General features: G+C 39.2%; 53 non-coding genes across 53 annotated transcripts; all 53 read left to right on the top strand.

The window, feature by feature from the left end:
* Positions 1-35: 35 nt before the first annotated feature.
* On the top strand, positions 36-154 carry LOC127112705 (5S ribosomal RNA). The gene has a single exon (XR_007798897.1). It is a non-coding gene; the product is annotated as a 5S ribosomal RNA (ribosomal RNA).
* Positions 155-314: 160 nt separating this feature from the next.
* On the top strand, positions 315-433 carry LOC127112704 (5S ribosomal RNA). The gene has a single exon (XR_007798896.1). It is a non-coding gene; the product is annotated as a 5S ribosomal RNA (ribosomal RNA).
* Positions 434-593: 160 nt separating this feature from the next.
* Positions 594-712, top strand: LOC127112703 (5S ribosomal RNA). Its single transcript, XR_007798895.1, has one exon. It is a non-coding gene; the product is annotated as a 5S ribosomal RNA (ribosomal RNA).
* Positions 713-872: 160 nt separating this feature from the next.
* Positions 873-991, top strand: LOC127112701 (5S ribosomal RNA). Its single transcript, XR_007798893.1, has one exon. It is a non-coding gene; the product is annotated as a 5S ribosomal RNA (ribosomal RNA).
* Positions 992-1151: 160 nt separating this feature from the next.
* Positions 1152-1270, top strand: LOC127112700 (5S ribosomal RNA). The gene has a single exon (XR_007798892.1). It is a non-coding gene; the product is annotated as a 5S ribosomal RNA (ribosomal RNA).
* Positions 1271-1430: 160 nt separating this feature from the next.
* On the top strand, positions 1431-1549 carry LOC127112699 (5S ribosomal RNA). The gene has a single exon (XR_007798891.1). It is a non-coding gene; the product is annotated as a 5S ribosomal RNA (ribosomal RNA).
* Positions 1550-1709: 160 nt separating this feature from the next.
* On the top strand, positions 1710-1828 carry LOC127112698 (5S ribosomal RNA). Its single transcript, XR_007798890.1, has one exon. It is a non-coding gene; the product is annotated as a 5S ribosomal RNA (ribosomal RNA).
* A 160-nt stretch (positions 1829-1988) lies between these two features.
* LOC127112697 (5S ribosomal RNA) lies at positions 1989-2107 on the top strand. Its single transcript, XR_007798889.1, has one exon. It is a non-coding gene; the product is annotated as a 5S ribosomal RNA (ribosomal RNA).
* Positions 2108-2267: 160 nt separating this feature from the next.
* LOC127112696 (5S ribosomal RNA) lies at positions 2268-2386 on the top strand. Its single transcript, XR_007798888.1, has one exon. It is a non-coding gene; the product is annotated as a 5S ribosomal RNA (ribosomal RNA).
* Positions 2387-2546: 160 nt separating this feature from the next.
* LOC127112695 (5S ribosomal RNA) lies at positions 2547-2665 on the top strand. Its single transcript, XR_007798887.1, has one exon. It is a non-coding gene; the product is annotated as a 5S ribosomal RNA (ribosomal RNA).
* Positions 2666-2825: 160 nt separating this feature from the next.
* LOC127112694 (5S ribosomal RNA) lies at positions 2826-2944 on the top strand. Its single transcript, XR_007798886.1, has one exon. It is a non-coding gene; the product is annotated as a 5S ribosomal RNA (ribosomal RNA).
* A 160-nt stretch (positions 2945-3104) lies between these two features.
* LOC127112693 (5S ribosomal RNA) lies at positions 3105-3223 on the top strand. Its single transcript, XR_007798885.1, has one exon. It is a non-coding gene; the product is annotated as a 5S ribosomal RNA (ribosomal RNA).
* A 160-nt stretch (positions 3224-3383) lies between these two features.
* On the top strand, positions 3384-3502 carry LOC127112692 (5S ribosomal RNA). Its single transcript, XR_007798884.1, has one exon. It is a non-coding gene; the product is annotated as a 5S ribosomal RNA (ribosomal RNA).
* A 160-nt stretch (positions 3503-3662) lies between these two features.
* LOC127112690 (5S ribosomal RNA) lies at positions 3663-3781 on the top strand. The gene has a single exon (XR_007798882.1). It is a non-coding gene; the product is annotated as a 5S ribosomal RNA (ribosomal RNA).
* A 160-nt stretch (positions 3782-3941) lies between these two features.
* Positions 3942-4060, top strand: LOC127112689 (5S ribosomal RNA). Its single transcript, XR_007798881.1, has one exon. It is a non-coding gene; the product is annotated as a 5S ribosomal RNA (ribosomal RNA).
* Positions 4061-4220: 160 nt separating this feature from the next.
* LOC127112688 (5S ribosomal RNA) lies at positions 4221-4339 on the top strand. Its single transcript, XR_007798880.1, has one exon. It is a non-coding gene; the product is annotated as a 5S ribosomal RNA (ribosomal RNA).
* Positions 4340-4499: 160 nt separating this feature from the next.
* On the top strand, positions 4500-4618 carry LOC127112687 (5S ribosomal RNA). Its single transcript, XR_007798879.1, has one exon. It is a non-coding gene; the product is annotated as a 5S ribosomal RNA (ribosomal RNA).
* A 160-nt stretch (positions 4619-4778) lies between these two features.
* LOC127112686 (5S ribosomal RNA) lies at positions 4779-4897 on the top strand. The gene has a single exon (XR_007798878.1). It is a non-coding gene; the product is annotated as a 5S ribosomal RNA (ribosomal RNA).
* Positions 4898-4967: 70 nt separating this feature from the next.
* LOC127112685 (5S ribosomal RNA) lies at positions 4968-5086 on the top strand. Its single transcript, XR_007798877.1, has one exon. It is a non-coding gene; the product is annotated as a 5S ribosomal RNA (ribosomal RNA).
* A 160-nt stretch (positions 5087-5246) lies between these two features.
* LOC127112684 (5S ribosomal RNA) lies at positions 5247-5365 on the top strand. The gene has a single exon (XR_007798876.1). It is a non-coding gene; the product is annotated as a 5S ribosomal RNA (ribosomal RNA).
* Positions 5366-5525: 160 nt separating this feature from the next.
* Positions 5526-5644, top strand: LOC127112683 (5S ribosomal RNA). The gene has a single exon (XR_007798875.1). It is a non-coding gene; the product is annotated as a 5S ribosomal RNA (ribosomal RNA).
* A 160-nt stretch (positions 5645-5804) lies between these two features.
* LOC127112682 (5S ribosomal RNA) lies at positions 5805-5923 on the top strand. Its single transcript, XR_007798874.1, has one exon. It is a non-coding gene; the product is annotated as a 5S ribosomal RNA (ribosomal RNA).
* A 160-nt stretch (positions 5924-6083) lies between these two features.
* Positions 6084-6202, top strand: LOC127112681 (5S ribosomal RNA). The gene has a single exon (XR_007798873.1). It is a non-coding gene; the product is annotated as a 5S ribosomal RNA (ribosomal RNA).
* Positions 6203-6362: 160 nt separating this feature from the next.
* Positions 6363-6481, top strand: LOC127112679 (5S ribosomal RNA). Its single transcript, XR_007798871.1, has one exon. It is a non-coding gene; the product is annotated as a 5S ribosomal RNA (ribosomal RNA).
* Positions 6482-6642: 161 nt separating this feature from the next.
* LOC127112678 (5S ribosomal RNA) lies at positions 6643-6761 on the top strand. Its single transcript, XR_007798870.1, has one exon. It is a non-coding gene; the product is annotated as a 5S ribosomal RNA (ribosomal RNA).
* Positions 6762-6921: 160 nt separating this feature from the next.
* On the top strand, positions 6922-7040 carry LOC127112677 (5S ribosomal RNA). Its single transcript, XR_007798869.1, has one exon. It is a non-coding gene; the product is annotated as a 5S ribosomal RNA (ribosomal RNA).
* A 160-nt stretch (positions 7041-7200) lies between these two features.
* Positions 7201-7319, top strand: LOC127112676 (5S ribosomal RNA). The gene has a single exon (XR_007798868.1). It is a non-coding gene; the product is annotated as a 5S ribosomal RNA (ribosomal RNA).
* Positions 7320-7479: 160 nt separating this feature from the next.
* Positions 7480-7598, top strand: LOC127112675 (5S ribosomal RNA). The gene has a single exon (XR_007798867.1). It is a non-coding gene; the product is annotated as a 5S ribosomal RNA (ribosomal RNA).
* A 160-nt stretch (positions 7599-7758) lies between these two features.
* LOC127112674 (5S ribosomal RNA) lies at positions 7759-7877 on the top strand. Its single transcript, XR_007798866.1, has one exon. It is a non-coding gene; the product is annotated as a 5S ribosomal RNA (ribosomal RNA).
* A 160-nt stretch (positions 7878-8037) lies between these two features.
* On the top strand, positions 8038-8156 carry LOC127112673 (5S ribosomal RNA). The gene has a single exon (XR_007798865.1). It is a non-coding gene; the product is annotated as a 5S ribosomal RNA (ribosomal RNA).
* A 159-nt stretch (positions 8157-8315) lies between these two features.
* LOC127112672 (5S ribosomal RNA) lies at positions 8316-8434 on the top strand. The gene has a single exon (XR_007798864.1). It is a non-coding gene; the product is annotated as a 5S ribosomal RNA (ribosomal RNA).
* A 71-nt stretch (positions 8435-8505) lies between these two features.
* LOC127112671 (5S ribosomal RNA) lies at positions 8506-8624 on the top strand. Its single transcript, XR_007798863.1, has one exon. It is a non-coding gene; the product is annotated as a 5S ribosomal RNA (ribosomal RNA).
* A 160-nt stretch (positions 8625-8784) lies between these two features.
* LOC127112670 (5S ribosomal RNA) lies at positions 8785-8903 on the top strand. Its single transcript, XR_007798862.1, has one exon. It is a non-coding gene; the product is annotated as a 5S ribosomal RNA (ribosomal RNA).
* A 160-nt stretch (positions 8904-9063) lies between these two features.
* On the top strand, positions 9064-9182 carry LOC127112668 (5S ribosomal RNA). The gene has a single exon (XR_007798860.1). It is a non-coding gene; the product is annotated as a 5S ribosomal RNA (ribosomal RNA).
* A 160-nt stretch (positions 9183-9342) lies between these two features.
* On the top strand, positions 9343-9461 carry LOC127112667 (5S ribosomal RNA). Its single transcript, XR_007798859.1, has one exon. It is a non-coding gene; the product is annotated as a 5S ribosomal RNA (ribosomal RNA).
* A 160-nt stretch (positions 9462-9621) lies between these two features.
* On the top strand, positions 9622-9740 carry LOC127112666 (5S ribosomal RNA). The gene has a single exon (XR_007798858.1). It is a non-coding gene; the product is annotated as a 5S ribosomal RNA (ribosomal RNA).
* A 160-nt stretch (positions 9741-9900) lies between these two features.
* LOC127112665 (5S ribosomal RNA) lies at positions 9901-10019 on the top strand. Its single transcript, XR_007798857.1, has one exon. It is a non-coding gene; the product is annotated as a 5S ribosomal RNA (ribosomal RNA).
* A 160-nt stretch (positions 10020-10179) lies between these two features.
* On the top strand, positions 10180-10298 carry LOC127112664 (5S ribosomal RNA). Its single transcript, XR_007798856.1, has one exon. It is a non-coding gene; the product is annotated as a 5S ribosomal RNA (ribosomal RNA).
* A 160-nt stretch (positions 10299-10458) lies between these two features.
* On the top strand, positions 10459-10577 carry LOC127112663 (5S ribosomal RNA). Its single transcript, XR_007798855.1, has one exon. It is a non-coding gene; the product is annotated as a 5S ribosomal RNA (ribosomal RNA).
* Positions 10578-10737: 160 nt separating this feature from the next.
* LOC127112662 (5S ribosomal RNA) lies at positions 10738-10856 on the top strand. The gene has a single exon (XR_007798854.1). It is a non-coding gene; the product is annotated as a 5S ribosomal RNA (ribosomal RNA).
* Positions 10857-11016: 160 nt separating this feature from the next.
* Positions 11017-11135, top strand: LOC127112661 (5S ribosomal RNA). The gene has a single exon (XR_007798853.1). It is a non-coding gene; the product is annotated as a 5S ribosomal RNA (ribosomal RNA).
* Positions 11136-11295: 160 nt separating this feature from the next.
* On the top strand, positions 11296-11414 carry LOC127112660 (5S ribosomal RNA). Its single transcript, XR_007798852.1, has one exon. It is a non-coding gene; the product is annotated as a 5S ribosomal RNA (ribosomal RNA).
* A 161-nt stretch (positions 11415-11575) lies between these two features.
* LOC127112659 (5S ribosomal RNA) lies at positions 11576-11694 on the top strand. The gene has a single exon (XR_007798851.1). It is a non-coding gene; the product is annotated as a 5S ribosomal RNA (ribosomal RNA).
* A 161-nt stretch (positions 11695-11855) lies between these two features.
* LOC127112657 (5S ribosomal RNA) lies at positions 11856-11974 on the top strand. The gene has a single exon (XR_007798849.1). It is a non-coding gene; the product is annotated as a 5S ribosomal RNA (ribosomal RNA).
* A 161-nt stretch (positions 11975-12135) lies between these two features.
* On the top strand, positions 12136-12254 carry LOC127112656 (5S ribosomal RNA). The gene has a single exon (XR_007798848.1). It is a non-coding gene; the product is annotated as a 5S ribosomal RNA (ribosomal RNA).
* Positions 12255-12415: 161 nt separating this feature from the next.
* On the top strand, positions 12416-12534 carry LOC127112655 (5S ribosomal RNA). Its single transcript, XR_007798847.1, has one exon. It is a non-coding gene; the product is annotated as a 5S ribosomal RNA (ribosomal RNA).
* A 161-nt stretch (positions 12535-12695) lies between these two features.
* LOC127112654 (5S ribosomal RNA) lies at positions 12696-12814 on the top strand. Its single transcript, XR_007798846.1, has one exon. It is a non-coding gene; the product is annotated as a 5S ribosomal RNA (ribosomal RNA).
* A 160-nt stretch (positions 12815-12974) lies between these two features.
* LOC127112653 (5S ribosomal RNA) lies at positions 12975-13093 on the top strand. Its single transcript, XR_007798845.1, has one exon. It is a non-coding gene; the product is annotated as a 5S ribosomal RNA (ribosomal RNA).
* Positions 13094-13254: 161 nt separating this feature from the next.
* On the top strand, positions 13255-13373 carry LOC127112948 (5S ribosomal RNA). The gene has a single exon (XR_007799127.1). It is a non-coding gene; the product is annotated as a 5S ribosomal RNA (ribosomal RNA).
* Positions 13374-13534: 161 nt separating this feature from the next.
* On the top strand, positions 13535-13653 carry LOC127112947 (5S ribosomal RNA). The gene has a single exon (XR_007799126.1). It is a non-coding gene; the product is annotated as a 5S ribosomal RNA (ribosomal RNA).
* A 162-nt stretch (positions 13654-13815) lies between these two features.
* LOC127112946 (5S ribosomal RNA) lies at positions 13816-13934 on the top strand. The gene has a single exon (XR_007799125.1). It is a non-coding gene; the product is annotated as a 5S ribosomal RNA (ribosomal RNA).
* A 160-nt stretch (positions 13935-14094) lies between these two features.
* LOC127112945 (5S ribosomal RNA) lies at positions 14095-14213 on the top strand. Its single transcript, XR_007799124.1, has one exon. It is a non-coding gene; the product is annotated as a 5S ribosomal RNA (ribosomal RNA).
* A 162-nt stretch (positions 14214-14375) lies between these two features.
* LOC127112944 (5S ribosomal RNA) lies at positions 14376-14494 on the top strand. The gene has a single exon (XR_007799123.1). It is a non-coding gene; the product is annotated as a 5S ribosomal RNA (ribosomal RNA).
* The last annotated feature ends 29 nt before the right edge of the window (positions 14495-14523 follow it).

Raw genomic sequence — 14523 nt, 5'->3', positions numbered from 1 at the left:
AATAAAATATATACAATTAAAGCGCATTTAATATCAGGTGCGATCATACCAGCACTAATGCACCGGATCCCATCAGAACTCCGCAGTTAAGCGTGCTTGGGCGAGAGTAGTACTAGGATGGGTGACCTCCTGGGAAGTCCTTGTGTTGCACCTCTTTTTTGCGATTTTTTAAATACTTCTATTCATTTCTGTTAGCCGGCGTAAAAGAATCGGAAAAAGTAGGAGAAAACAAATATTTCAACGTTAATTGTGTTTGTTCTGCCGTTAATAAGTGAAAGAAATAAAATATATACAATTAAAGCGCATTTAATATCAGGTGCGATCATACCAGCACTAATGCACCGGATCCCATCAGAACTCCGCAGTTAAGCGTGCTTGGGCGAGAGTAGTACTAGGATGGGTGACCTCCTGGGAAGTCCTTGTGTTGCACCTCTTTTTTGCGATTTTTTAAATACTTCTATTCATTTCTGTTAGCCGGCGTAAAAGAATCGGAAAAAGTAGGAGAAAACAAATATTTCAACGTTAATTGTGTTTGTTCTGCCGTTAATAAGTGAAAGAAATAAAATATATACAATTAAAGCGCATTTAATATCAGGTGCGATCATACCAGCACTAATGCACCGGATCCCATCAGAACTCCGCAGTTAAGCGTGCTTGGGCGAGAGTAGTACTAGGATGGGTGACCTCCTGGGAAGTCCTTGTGTTGCACCTCTTTTTTGCGATTTTTTAAATACTTCTATTCATTTCTGTTAGCCGGCGTAAAAGAATCGGAAAAAGTAGGAGAAAACAAATATTTCAACGTTAATTGTGTTTGTTCTGCCGTTAATAAGTGAAAGAAATAAAATATATACAATTAAAGCGCATTTAATATCAGGTGCGATCATACCAGCACTAATGCACCGGATCCCATCAGAACTCCGCAGTTAAGCGTGCTTGGGCGAGAGTAGTACTAGGATGGGTGACCTCCTGGGAAGTCCTTGTGTTGCACCTCTTTTTTGCGATTTTTTAAATACTTCTATTCATTTCTGTTAGCCGGCGTAAAAGAATCGGAAAAAGTAGGAGAAAACAAATATTTCAACGTTAATTGTGTTTGTTCTGCCGTTAATAAGTGAAAGAAATAAAATATATACAATTAAAGCGCATTTAATATCAGGTGCGATCATACCAGCACTAATGCACCGGATCCCATCAGAACTCCGCAGTTAAGCGTGCTTGGGCGAGAGTAGTACTAGGATGGGTGACCTCCTGGGAAGTCCTTGTGTTGCACCTCTTTTTTGCGATTTTTTAAATACTTCTATTCATTTCTGTTAGCCGGCGTAAAAGAATCGGAAAAAGTAGGAGAAAACAAATATTTCAACGTTAATTGTGTTTGTTCTGCCGTTAATAAGTGAAAGAAATAAAATATATACAATTAAAGCGCATTTAATATCAGGTGCGATCATACCAGCACTAATGCACCGGATCCCATCAGAACTCCGCAGTTAAGCGTGCTTGGGCGAGAGTAGTACTAGGATGGGTGACCTCCTGGGAAGTCCTTGTGTTGCACCTCTTTTTTGCGATTTTTTAAATACTTCTATTCATTTCTGTTAGCCGGCGTAAAAGAATCGGAAAAAGTAGGAGAAAACAAATATTTCAACGTTAATTGTGTTTGTTCTGCCGTTAATAAGTGAAAGAAATAAAATATATACAATTAAAGCGCATTTAATATCAGGTGCGATCATACCAGCACTAATGCACCGGATCCCATCAGAACTCCGCAGTTAAGCGTGCTTGGGCGAGAGTAGTACTAGGATGGGTGACCTCCTGGGAAGTCCTTGTGTTGCACCTCTTTTTTGCGATTTTTTAAATACTTCTATTCATTTCTGTTAGCCGGCGTAAAAGAATCGGAAAAAGTAGGAGAAAACAAATATTTCAACGTTAATTGTGTTTGTTCTGCCGTTAATAAGTGAAAGAAATAAAATATATACAATTAAAGCGCATTTAATATCAGGTGCGATCATACCAGCACTAATGCACCGGATCCCATCAGAACTCCGCAGTTAAGCGTGCTTGGGCGAGAGTAGTACTAGGATGGGTGACCTCCTGGGAAGTCCTTGTGTTGCACCTCTTTTTTGCGATTTTTTAAATACTTCTATTCATTTCTGTTAGCCGGCGTAAAAGAATCGGAAAAAGTAGGAGAAAACAAATATTTCAACGTTAATTGTGTTTGTTCTGCCGTTAATAAGTGAAAGAAATAAAATATATACAATTAAAGCGCATTTAATATCAGGTGCGATCATACCAGCACTAATGCACCGGATCCCATCAGAACTCCGCAGTTAAGCGTGCTTGGGCGAGAGTAGTACTAGGATGGGTGACCTCCTGGGAAGTCCTTGTGTTGCACCTCTTTTTTGCGATTTTTTAAATACTTCTATTCATTTCTGTTAGCCGGCGTAAAAGAATCGGAAAAAGTAGGAGAAAACAAATATTTCAACGTTAATTGTGTTTGTTCTGCCGTTAATAAGTGAAAGAAATAAAATATATACAATTAAAGCGCATTTAATATCAGGTGCGATCATACCAGCACTAATGCACCGGATCCCATCAGAACTCCGCAGTTAAGCGTGCTTGGGCGAGAGTAGTACTAGGATGGGTGACCTCCTGGGAAGTCCTTGTGTTGCACCTCTTTTTTGCGATTTTTTAAATACTTCTATTCATTTCTGTTAGCCGGCGTAAAAGAATCGGAAAAAGTAGGAGAAAACAAATATTTCAACGTTAATTGTGTTTGTTCTGCCGTTAATAAGTGAAAGAAATAAAATATATACAATTAAAGCGCATTTAATATCAGGTGCGATCATACCAGCACTAATGCACCGGATCCCATCAGAACTCCGCAGTTAAGCGTGCTTGGGCGAGAGTAGTACTAGGATGGGTGACCTCCTGGGAAGTCCTTGTGTTGCACCTCTTTTTTGCGATTTTTTAAATACTTCTATTCATTTCTGTTAGCCGGCGTAAAAGAATCGGAAAAAGTAGGAGAAAACAAATATTTCAACGTTAATTGTGTTTGTTCTGCCGTTAATAAGTGAAAGAAATAAAATATATACAATTAAAGCGCATTTAATATCAGGTGCGATCATACCAGCACTAATGCACCGGATCCCATCAGAACTCCGCAGTTAAGCGTGCTTGGGCGAGAGTAGTACTAGGATGGGTGACCTCCTGGGAAGTCCTTGTGTTGCACCTCTTTTTTGCGATTTTTTAAATACTTCTATTCATTTCTGTTAGCCGGCGTAAAAGAATCGGAAAAAGTAGGAGAAAACAAATATTTCAACGTTAATTGTGTTTGTTCTGCCGTTAATAAGTGAAAGAAATAAAATATATACAATTAAAGCGCATTTAATATCAGGTGCGATCATACCAGCACTAATGCACCGGATCCCATCAGAACTCCGCAGTTAAGCGTGCTTGGGCGAGAGTAGTACTAGGATGGGTGACCTCCTGGGAAGTCCTTGTGTTGCACCTCTTTTTTGCGATTTTTTAAATACTTCTATTCATTTCTGTTAGCCGGCGTAAAAGAATCGGAAAAAGTAGGAGAAAACAAATATTTCAACGTTAATTGTGTTTGTTCTGCCGTTAATAAGTGAAAGAAATAAAATATATACAATTAAAGCGCATTTAATATCAGGTGCGATCATACCAGCACTAATGCACCGGATCCCATCAGAACTCCGCAGTTAAGCGTGCTTGGGCGAGAGTAGTACTAGGATGGGTGACCTCCTGGGAAGTCCTTGTGTTGCACCTCTTTTTTGCGATTTTTTAAATACTTCTATTCATTTCTGTTAGCCGGCGTAAAAGAATCGGAAAAAGTAGGAGAAAACAAATATTTCAACGTTAATTGTGTTTGTTCTGCCGTTAATAAGTGAAAGAAATAAAATATATACAATTAAAGCGCATTTAATATCAGGTGCGATCATACCAGCACTAATGCACCGGATCCCATCAGAACTCCGCAGTTAAGCGTGCTTGGGCGAGAGTAGTACTAGGATGGGTGACCTCCTGGGAAGTCCTTGTGTTGCACCTCTTTTTTGCGATTTTTTAAATACTTCTATTCATTTCTGTTAGCCGGCGTAAAAGAATCGGAAAAAGTAGGAGAAAACAAATATTTCAACGTTAATTGTGTTTGTTCTGCCGTTAATAAGTGAAAGAAATAAAATATATACAATTAAAGCGCATTTAATATCAGGTGCGATCATACCAGCACTAATGCACCGGATCCCATCAGAACTCCGCAGTTAAGCGTGCTTGGGCGAGAGTAGTACTAGGATGGGTGACCTCCTGGGAAGTCCTTGTGTTGCACCTCTTTTTTGCGATTTTTTAAATACTTCTATTCATTTCTGTTAGCCGGCGTAAAAGAATCGGAAAAAGTAGGAGAAAACAAATATTTCAACGTTAATTGTGTTTGTTCTGCCGTTAATAAGTGAAAGAAATAAAATATATACAATTAAAGCGCATTTAATATCAGGTGCGATCATACCAGCACTAATGCACCGGATCCCATCAGAACTCCGCAGTTAAGCGTGCTTGGGCGAGAGTAGTACTAGGATGGGTGACCTCCTGGGAAGTCCTTGTGTTGCACCTCTTTTTTGCGATTTTTTAAATACTTCTATTCATTTCTGTTAGCCGGCGTAAAAGAATCGGAAAAAGTAGGAGAAAACAAATATTTCAACGTTAATTGTGTTTGTTCTGCCGTTAATAAGTGAAAGAAATAAAATATATACAATTAAAGCGCATTTAATATCAGGTGCGATCATACCAGCACTAATGCACCGGATCCCATCAGAACTCCGCAGTTAAGCGTGCTTGGGCGAGAGTAGTACTAGGATGGGTGACCTCCTGGGAAGTCCTTGTGTTGCACCTCTTTTTGCGTTTGTTCTGCCGTTAATAAGTGAAAGAAATAAAATATATACAATTAAAGCGCATTTAATATCAGGTGCGATCATACCAGCACTAATGCACCGGATCCCATCAGAACTCCGCAGTTAAGCGTGCTTGGGCGAGAGTAGTACTAGGATGGGTGACCTCCTGGGAAGTCCTTGTGTTGCACCTCTTTTTTGCGATTTTTTAAATACTTCTATTCATTTCTGTTAGCCGGCGTAAAAGAATCGGAAAAAGTAGGAGAAAACAAATATTTCAACGTTAATTGTGTTTGTTCTGCCGTTAATAAGTGAAAGAAATAAAATATATACAATTAAAGCGCATTTAATATCAGGTGCGATCATACCAGCACTAATGCACCGGATCCCATCAGAACTCCGCAGTTAAGCGTGCTTGGGCGAGAGTAGTACTAGGATGGGTGACCTCCTGGGAAGTCCTTGTGTTGCACCTCTTTTTTGCGATTTTTTAAATACTTCTATTCATTTCTGTTAGCCGGCGTAAAAGAATCGGAAAAAGTAGGAGAAAACAAATATTTCAACGTTAATTGTGTTTGTTCTGCCGTTAATAAGTGAAAGAAATAAAATATATACAATTAAAGCGCATTTAATATCAGGTGCGATCATACCAGCACTAATGCACCGGATCCCATCAGAACTCCGCAGTTAAGCGTGCTTGGGCGAGAGTAGTACTAGGATGGGTGACCTCCTGGGAAGTCCTTGTGTTGCACCTCTTTTTTGCGATTTTTTAAATACTTCTATTCATTTCTGTTAGCCGGCGTAAAAGAATCGGAAAAAGTAGGAGAAAACAAATATTTCAACGTTAATTGTGTTTGTTCTGCCGTTAATAAGTGAAAGAAATAAAATATATACAATTAAAGCGCATTTAATATCAGGTGCGATCATACCAGCACTAATGCACCGGATCCCATCAGAACTCCGCAGTTAAGCGTGCTTGGGCGAGAGTAGTACTAGGATGGGTGACCTCCTGGGAAGTCCTTGTGTTGCACCTCTTTTTTGCGATTTTTTAAATACTTCTATTCATTTCTGTTAGCCGGCGTAAAAGAATCGGAAAAAGTAGGAGAAAACAAATATTTCAACGTTAATTGTGTTTGTTCTGCCGTTAATAAGTGAAAGAAATAAAATATATACAATTAAAGCGCATTTAATATCAGGTGCGATCATACCAGCACTAATGCACCGGATCCCATCAGAACTCCGCAGTTAAGCGTGCTTGGGCGAGAGTAGTACTAGGATGGGTGACCTCCTGGGAAGTCCTTGTGTTGCACCTCTTTTTTGCGATTTTTTAAATACTTCTATTCATTTCTGTTAGCCGGCGTAAAAGAATCGGAAAAAGTAGGAGAAAACAAATATTTCAACGTTAATTGTGTTTGTTCTGCCGTTAATAAGTGAAAGAAATAAAATATATACAATTAAAGCGCATTTAATATCAGGTGCGATCATACCAGCACTAATGCACCGGATCCCATCAGAACTCCGCAGTTAAGCGTGCTTGGGCGAGAGTAGTACTAGGATGGGTGACCTCCTGGGAAGTCCTTGTGTTGCACCTCTTTTTTGCGATTTTTTAAATACTTCTATTCATTTCTGTTAGCCGGCGTAAAAGAATCGGAAAAAAGTAGGAGAAAACAAATATTTCAACGTTAATTGTGTTTGTTCTGCCGTTAATAAGTGAAAGAAATAAAATATATACAATTAAAGCGCATTTAATATCAGGTGCGATCATACCAGCACTAATGCACCGGATCCCATCAGAACTCCGCAGTTAAGCGTGCTTGGGCGAGAGTAGTACTAGGATGGGTGACCTCCTGGGAAGTCCTTGTGTTGCACCTCTTTTTTGCGATTTTTTAAATACTTCTATTCATTTCTGTTAGCCGGCGTAAAAGAATCGGAAAAAGTAGGAGAAAACAAATATTTCAACGTTAATTGTGTTTGTTCTGCCGTTAATAAGTGAAAGAAATAAAATATATACAATTAAAGCGCATTTAATATCAGGTGCGATCATACCAGCACTAATGCACCGGATCCCATCAGAACTCCGCAGTTAAGCGTGCTTGGGCGAGAGTAGTACTAGGATGGGTGACCTCCTGGGAAGTCCTTGTGTTGCACCTCTTTTTTGCGATTTTTTAAATACTTCTATTCATTTCTGTTAGCCGGCGTAAAAGAATCGGAAAAAGTAGGAGAAAACAAATATTTCAACGTTAATTGTGTTTGTTCTGCCGTTAATAAGTGAAAGAAATAAAATATATACAATTAAAGCGCATTTAATATCAGGTGCGATCATACCAGCACTAATGCACCGGATCCCATCAGAACTCCGCAGTTAAGCGTGCTTGGGCGAGAGTAGTACTAGGATGGGTGACCTCCTGGGAAGTCCTTGTGTTGCACCTCTTTTTTGCGATTTTTTAAATACTTCTATTCATTTCTGTTAGCCGGCGTAAAAGAATCGGAAAAAGTAGGAGAAAACAAATATTTCAACGTTAATTGTGTTTGTTCTGCCGTTAATAAGTGAAAGAAATAAAATATATACAATTAAAGCGCATTTAATATCAGGTGCGATCATACCAGCACTAATGCACCGGATCCCATCAGAACTCCGCAGTTAAGCGTGCTTGGGCGAGAGTAGTACTAGGATGGGTGACCTCCTGGGAAGTCCTTGTGTTGCACCTCTTTTTTGCGATTTTTTAAATACTTCTATTCATTTCTGTTAGCCGGCGTAAAAGAATCGGAAAAAGTAGGAGAAAACAAATATTTCAACGTTAATTGTGTTTGTTCTGCCGTTAATAAGTGAAAGAAATAAAATATATACAATTAAAGCGCATTTAATATCAGGTGCGATCATACCAGCACTAATGCACCGGATCCCATCAGAACTCCGCAGTTAAGCGTGCTTGGGCGAGAGTAGTACTAGGATGGGTGACCTCCTGGGAAGTCCTTGTGTTGCACCTCTTTTTTGCGATTTTTTAAATACTTCTATTCATTTCTGTTAGCCGGCGTAAAAGAATCGGAAAAAGTAGGAGAAAACAAATATTTCAACGTTAATTGTGTTTGTTCTGCCGTTAATAAGTGAAAGAAATAAAATATATACAATTAAAGCGCATTTAATATCAGGTGCGATCATACCAGCACTAATGCACCGGATCCCATCAGAACTCCGCAGTTAAGCGTGCTTGGGCGAGAGTAGTACTAGGATGGGTGACCTCCTGGGAAGTCCTTGTGTTGCACCTCTTTTTGCGATTTTTTAAATACTTCTATTCATTTCTGTTAGCCGGCGTAAAAGAATCGGAAAAAGTAGGAGAAAACAAATATTTCAACGTTAATTGTGTTTGTTCTGCCGTTAATAAGTGAAAGAAATAAAATATATACAATTAAAGCGCATTTAATATCAGGTGCGATCATACCAGCACTAATGCACCGGATCCCATCAGAACTCCGCAGTTAAGCGTGCTTGGGCGAGAGTAGTACTAGGATGGGTGACCTCCTGGGAAGTCCTTGTGTTGCACCTCTTTTTTGCGTTTGTTCTGCCGTTAATAAGTGAAAGGAATAAAATATATACAATTAAAGCGCATTTAATATCAGGTGCGATCATACCAGCACTAATGCACCGGATCCCATCAGAACTCCGCAGTTAAGCGTGCTTGGGCGAGAGTAGTACTAGGATGGGTGACCTCCTGGGAAGTCCTTGTGTTGCACCTCTTTTTTGCGATTTTTTAAATACTTCTATTCATTTCTGTTAGCCGGCGTAAAAGAATCGAAAAAAGTAGGAGAAAACAAATATTTCAACGTTAATTGTGTTTGTTCTGCCGTTAATAAGTGAAAGAAATAAAATATATACAATTAAAGCGCATTTAATATCAGGTGCGATCATACCAGCACTAATGCACCGGATCCCATCAGAACTCCGCAGTTAAGCGTGCTTGGGCGAGAGTAGTACTAGGATGGGTGACCTCCTGGGAAGTCCTTGTGTTGCACCTCTTTTTTGCGATTTTTTAAATACTTCTATTCATTTCTGTTAGCCGGCGTAAAAGAATCGGAAAAAGTAGGAGAAAACAAATATTTCAACGTTAATTGTGTTTGTTCTGCCGTTAATAAGTGAAAGAAATAAAATATATACAATTAAAGCGCATTTAATATCAGGTGCGATCATACCAGCACTAATGCACCGGATCCCATCAGAACTCCGCAGTTAAGCGTGCTTGGGCGAGAGTAGTACTAGGATGGGTGACCTCCTGGGAAGTCCTTGTGTTGCACCTCTTTTTTGCGATTTTTTAAATACTTCTATTCATTTCTGTTAGCCGGCGTAAAAGAATCGGAAAAAGTAGGAGAAAACAAATATTTCAACGTTAATTGTGTTTGTTCTGCCGTTAATAAGTGAAAGAAATAAAATATATACAATTAAAGCGCATTTAATATCAGGTGCGATCATACCAGCACTAATGCACCGGATCCCATCAGAACTCCGCAGTTAAGCGTGCTTGGGCGAGAGTAGTACTAGGATGGGTGACCTCCTGGGAAGTCCTTGTGTTGCACCTCTTTTTTGCGATTTTTTAAATACTTCTATTCATTTCTGTTAGCCGGCGTAAAAGAATCGGAAAAAGTAGGAGAAAACAAATATTTCAACGTTAATTGTGTTTGTTCTGCCGTTAATAAGTGAAAGAAATAAAATATATACAATTAAAGCGCATTTAATATCAGGTGCGATCATACCAGCACTAATGCACCGGATCCCATCAGAACTCCGCAGTTAAGCGTGCTTGGGCGAGAGTAGTACTAGGATGGGTGACCTCCTGGGAAGTCCTTGTGTTGCACCTCTTTTTTGCGATTTTTTAAATACTTCTATTCATTTCTGTTAGCCGGCGTAAAAGAATCGGAAAAAGTAGGAGAAAACAAATATTTCAACGTTAATTGTGTTTGTTCTGCCGTTAATAAGTGAAAGAAATAAAATATATACAATTAAAGCGCATTTAATATCAGGTGCGATCATACCAGCACTAATGCACCGGATCCCATCAGAACTCCGCAGTTAAGCGTGCTTGGGCGAGAGTAGTACTAGGATGGGTGACCTCCTGGGAAGTCCTTGTGTTGCACCTCTTTTTTGCGATTTTTTAAATACTTCTATTCATTTCTGTTAGCCGGCGTAAAAGAATCGGAAAAAGTAGGAGAAAACAAATATTTCAACGTTAATTGTGTTTGTTCTGCCGTTAATAAGTGAAAGAAATAAAATATATACAATTAAAGCGCATTTAATATCAGGTGCGATCATACCAGCACTAATGCACCGGATCCCATCAGAACTCCGCAGTTAAGCGTGCTTGGGCGAGAGTAGTACTAGGATGGGTGACCTCCTGGGAAGTCCTTGTGTTGCACCTCTTTTTTGCGATTTTTTAAATACTTCTATTCATTTCTGTTAGCCGGCGTAAAAGAATCGGAAAAAGTAGGAGAAAACAAATATTTCAACGTTAATTGTGTTTGTTCTGCCGTTAATAAGTGAAAGAAATAAAATATATACAATTAAAGCGCATTTAATATCAGGTGCGATCATACCAGCACTAATGCACCGGATCCCATCAGAACTCCGCAGTTAAGCGTGCTTGGGCGAGAGTAGTACTAGGATGGGTGACCTCCTGGGAAGTCCTTGTGTTGCACCTCTTTTTTGCGATTTTTTAAATACTTCTATTCATTTCTGTTAGCCGGCGTAAAAGAATCGGAAAAAGTAGGAGAAAACAAATATTTCAACGTTAATTGTGTTTGTTCTGCCGTTAATAAGTGAAAGAAATAAAATATATACAATTAAAGCGCATTTAATATCAGGTGCGATCATACCAGCACTAATGCACCGGATCCCATCAGAACTCCGCAGTTAAGCGTGCTTGGGCGAGAGTAGTACTAGGATGGGTGACCTCCTGGGAAGTCCTTGTGTTGCACCTCTTTTTTGCGATTTTTTAAATACTTCTATTCATTTCTGTTAGCCGGCGTAAAAGAATCGGAAAAAGTAGGAGAAAACAAATATTTCAACGTTAATTGTGTTTGTTCTGCCGTTAATAAGTGAAAGAAATAAAATATATACAATTAAAGCGCATTTAATATCAGGTGCGATCATACCAGCACTAATGCACCGGATCCCATCAGAACTCCGCAGTTAAGCGTGCTTGGGCGAGAGTAGTACTAGGATGGGTGACCTCCTGGGAAGTCCTTGTGTTGCACCTCTTTTTTGCGATTTTTTAAATACTTCTATTCATTTCTGTTAGCCGGCGTAAAAGAATCGGAAAAAGTAGGAGAAAACAAATATTTCAACGTTAATTGTGTTTGTTCTGCCGTTAATAAGTGAAAGAAATAAAATATATACAATTAAAGCGCATTTAATATCAGGTGCGATCATACCAGCACTAATGCACCGGATCCCATCAGAACTCCGCAGTTAAGCGTGCTTGGGCGAGAGTAGTACTAGGATGGGTGACCTCCTGGGAAGTCCTTGTGTTGCACCTCTTTTTTGCGATTTTTTAAATACTTCTATTCATTTCTGTTAGCCGGCGTAAAAGAATCGGAAAAAAGTAGGAGAAAACAAATATTTCAACGTTAATTGTGTTTGTTCTGCCGTTAATAAGTGAAAGAAATAAAATATATACAATTAAAGCGCATTTAATATCAGGTGCGATCATACCAGCACTAATGCACCGGATCCCATCAGAACTCCGCAGTTAAGCGTGCTTGGGCGAGAGTAGTACTAGGATGGGTGACCTCCTGGGAAGTCCTTGTGTTGCACCTCTTTTTTGCGATTTTTTAAATACTTCTATTCATTTCTGTTAGCCGGCGTAAAAGAATCGGAAAAAAGTAGGAGAAAACAAATATTTCAACGTTAATTGTGTTTGTTCTGCCGTTAATAAGTGAAAGAAATAAAATATATACAATTAAAGCGCATTTAATATCAGGTGCGATCATACCAGCACTAATGCACCGGATCCCATCAGAACTCCGCAGTTAAGCGTGCTTGGGCGAGAGTAGTACTAGGATGGGTGACCTCCTGGGAAGTCCTTGTGTTGCACCTCTTTTTTGCGATTTTTTAAATACTTCTATTCATTTCTGTTAGCCGGCGTAAAAGAATCGGAAAAAAGTAGGAGAAAACAAATATTTCAACGTTAATTGTGTTTGTTCTGCCGTTAATAAGTGAAAGAAATAAAATATATACAATTAAAGCGCATTTAATATCAGGTGCGATCATACCAGCACTAATGCACCGGATCCCATCAGAACTCCGCAGTTAAGCGTGCTTGGGCGAGAGTAGTACTAGGATGGGTGACCTCCTGGGAAGTCCTTGTGTTGCACCTCTTTTTTGCGATTTTTTAAATACTTCTATTCATTTCTGTTAGCCGGCGTAAAAGAATCGGAAAAAAGTAGGAGAAAACAAATATTTCAACGTTAATTGTGTTTGTTCTGCCGTTAATAAGTGAAAGAAATAAAATATATACAATTAAAGCGCATTTAATATCAGGTGCGATCATACCAGCACTAATGCACCGGATCCCATCAGAACTCCGCAGTTAAGCGTGCTTGGGCGAGAGTAGTACTAGGATGGGTGACCTCCTGGGAAGTCCTTGTGTTGCACCTCTTTTTTGCGATTTTTTAAATACTTCTATTCATTTCTGTTAGCCGGCGTAAAAGAATCGGAAAAAAGTAGGAGAAAACAAATATTTCAACGTTAATTGTGTTTGTTCTGCCGTTAATAAGTGAAAGAAATAAAATATATACAATTAAAGCGCATTTAATATCAGGTGCGATCATACCAGCACTAATGCACCGGATCCCATCAGAACTCCGCAGTTAAGCGTGCTTGGGCGAGAGTAGTACTAGGATGGGTGACCTCCTGGGAAGTCCTTGTGTTGCACCTCTTTTTTGCGATTTTTTAAATACTTCTATTCATTTCTGTTAGCCGGCGTAAAAGAATCGGAAAAAGTAGGAGAAAACAAATATTTCAACGTTAATTGTGTTTGTTCTGCCGTTAATAAGTGAAAGAAATAAAATATATACAATTAAAGCGCATTTAATATCAGGTGCGATCATACCAGCACTAATGCACCGGATCCCATCAGAACTCCGCAGTTAAGCGTGCTTGGGCGAGAGTAGTACTAGGATGGGTGACCTCCTGGGAAGTCCTTGTGTTGCACCTCTTTTTTGCGATTTTTTAAATACTTCTATTCATTTCTGTTAGCCGGCGTAAAAGAATCGGAAAAAAGTAGGAGAAAACAAATATTTCAACGTTAATTGTGTTTGTTCTGCCGTTAATAAGTGAAAGAAATAAAATATATACAATTAAAGCGCATTTAATATCAGGTGCGATCATACCAGCACTAATGCACCGGATCCCATCAGAACTCCGCAGTTAAGCGTGCTTGGGCGAGAGTAGTACTAGGATGGGTGACCTCCTGGGAAGTCCTTGTGTTGCACCTCTTTTTTGCGATTTTTTAAATACTTCTATTCATTTCTGTTAGCCGGCGTAAAAGAATCGGAAAAAAGTAGGAGAAAACAAATATTTCAACGTTAATTGTGTTTGTTCTGCCGTTAATAAGTGAAAGAAATAAAATATATACAATTAAAGCGCATTTAATATCAGGTGCGATCATACCAGCACTAATGCACCGGATCCCATCAGAACTCCGCAGTTAAGCGTGCTTGGGCGAGAGTAGTACTAGGATGGGTGACCTCCTGGGAAGTCCTTGTGTTGCACCTCTTTTTTGCGATTTTTTAAATACTTCTATTCATTTCTGTTAGCCGGCGTAAAAGAATCGGAAAAAAAGTAGGAGAAAACAAATATTTCAACGTTAATTGTGTTTGTTCTGCCGTTAATAAGTGAAAGAAATAAAATATATACAATTAAAGCGCATTTAATATCAGGTGCGATCATACCAGCACTAATGCACCGGATCCCATCAGAACTCCGCAGTTAAGCGTGCTTGGGCGAGAGTAGTACTAGGATGGGTGACCTCCTGGGAAGTCCTTGTGTTGCACCTCTTTTTTGCGATTTTTTAAATACTTCTATTCATTTCTGTTAGCCGGCGTAAAAGAATCGGAAAAAGTAGGAGAAAACAAATATTTCAACGTTAATTGTGTTTGTTCTGCCGTTAATAAGTGAAAGAAATAAAATATATACAATTAAAGCGCATTTAATATCAGGTGCGATCATACCAGCACTAATGCACCGGATCCCATCAGAACTCCGCAGTTAAGCGTGCTTGGGCGAGAGTAGTACTAGGATGGGTGACCTCCTGGGAAGTCCTTGTGTTGCACCTCTTTTTTGCGATTTTTTAAATACTTCTATTCATTTCTGTTAGCCGGCGTAAAAGAATCGGAAAAAAAGTAGGAGAAAACAAATATTTCAACGTTAATTGTGTTTGTTCTGCCGTTAATAAGTGAAAGAAATAAAATATATACAATTAAAGCGCATTTAATATCAGGTGCGATCATACCAGCACTAATGCACCGGATCCCATCAGAACTCCGCAGTTAAGCGTGCTTGGGCGAGAGTAGTACTAGGATGGGTGACCTCCTGGGAAGTCCTTGTGTTGCACCTCTTTTTTGCGATTTTTTAAATACTTCTATT

This window comes from Lathyrus oleraceus, unplaced genomic scaffold (genome assembly GCF_024323335.1).
Source record: "Lathyrus oleraceus cultivar Zhongwan6 unplaced genomic scaffold, CAAS_Psat_ZW6_1.0 chrUn0196, whole genome shotgun sequence".
NCBI classification, from domain to species: Eukaryota; Viridiplantae; Streptophyta; class Magnoliopsida; order Fabales; family Fabaceae; genus Lathyrus; species Lathyrus oleraceus.
Note: the sequence above shows the minus strand (reverse complement) of the source record. Positions and strands in the feature narration are given on the sequence as shown.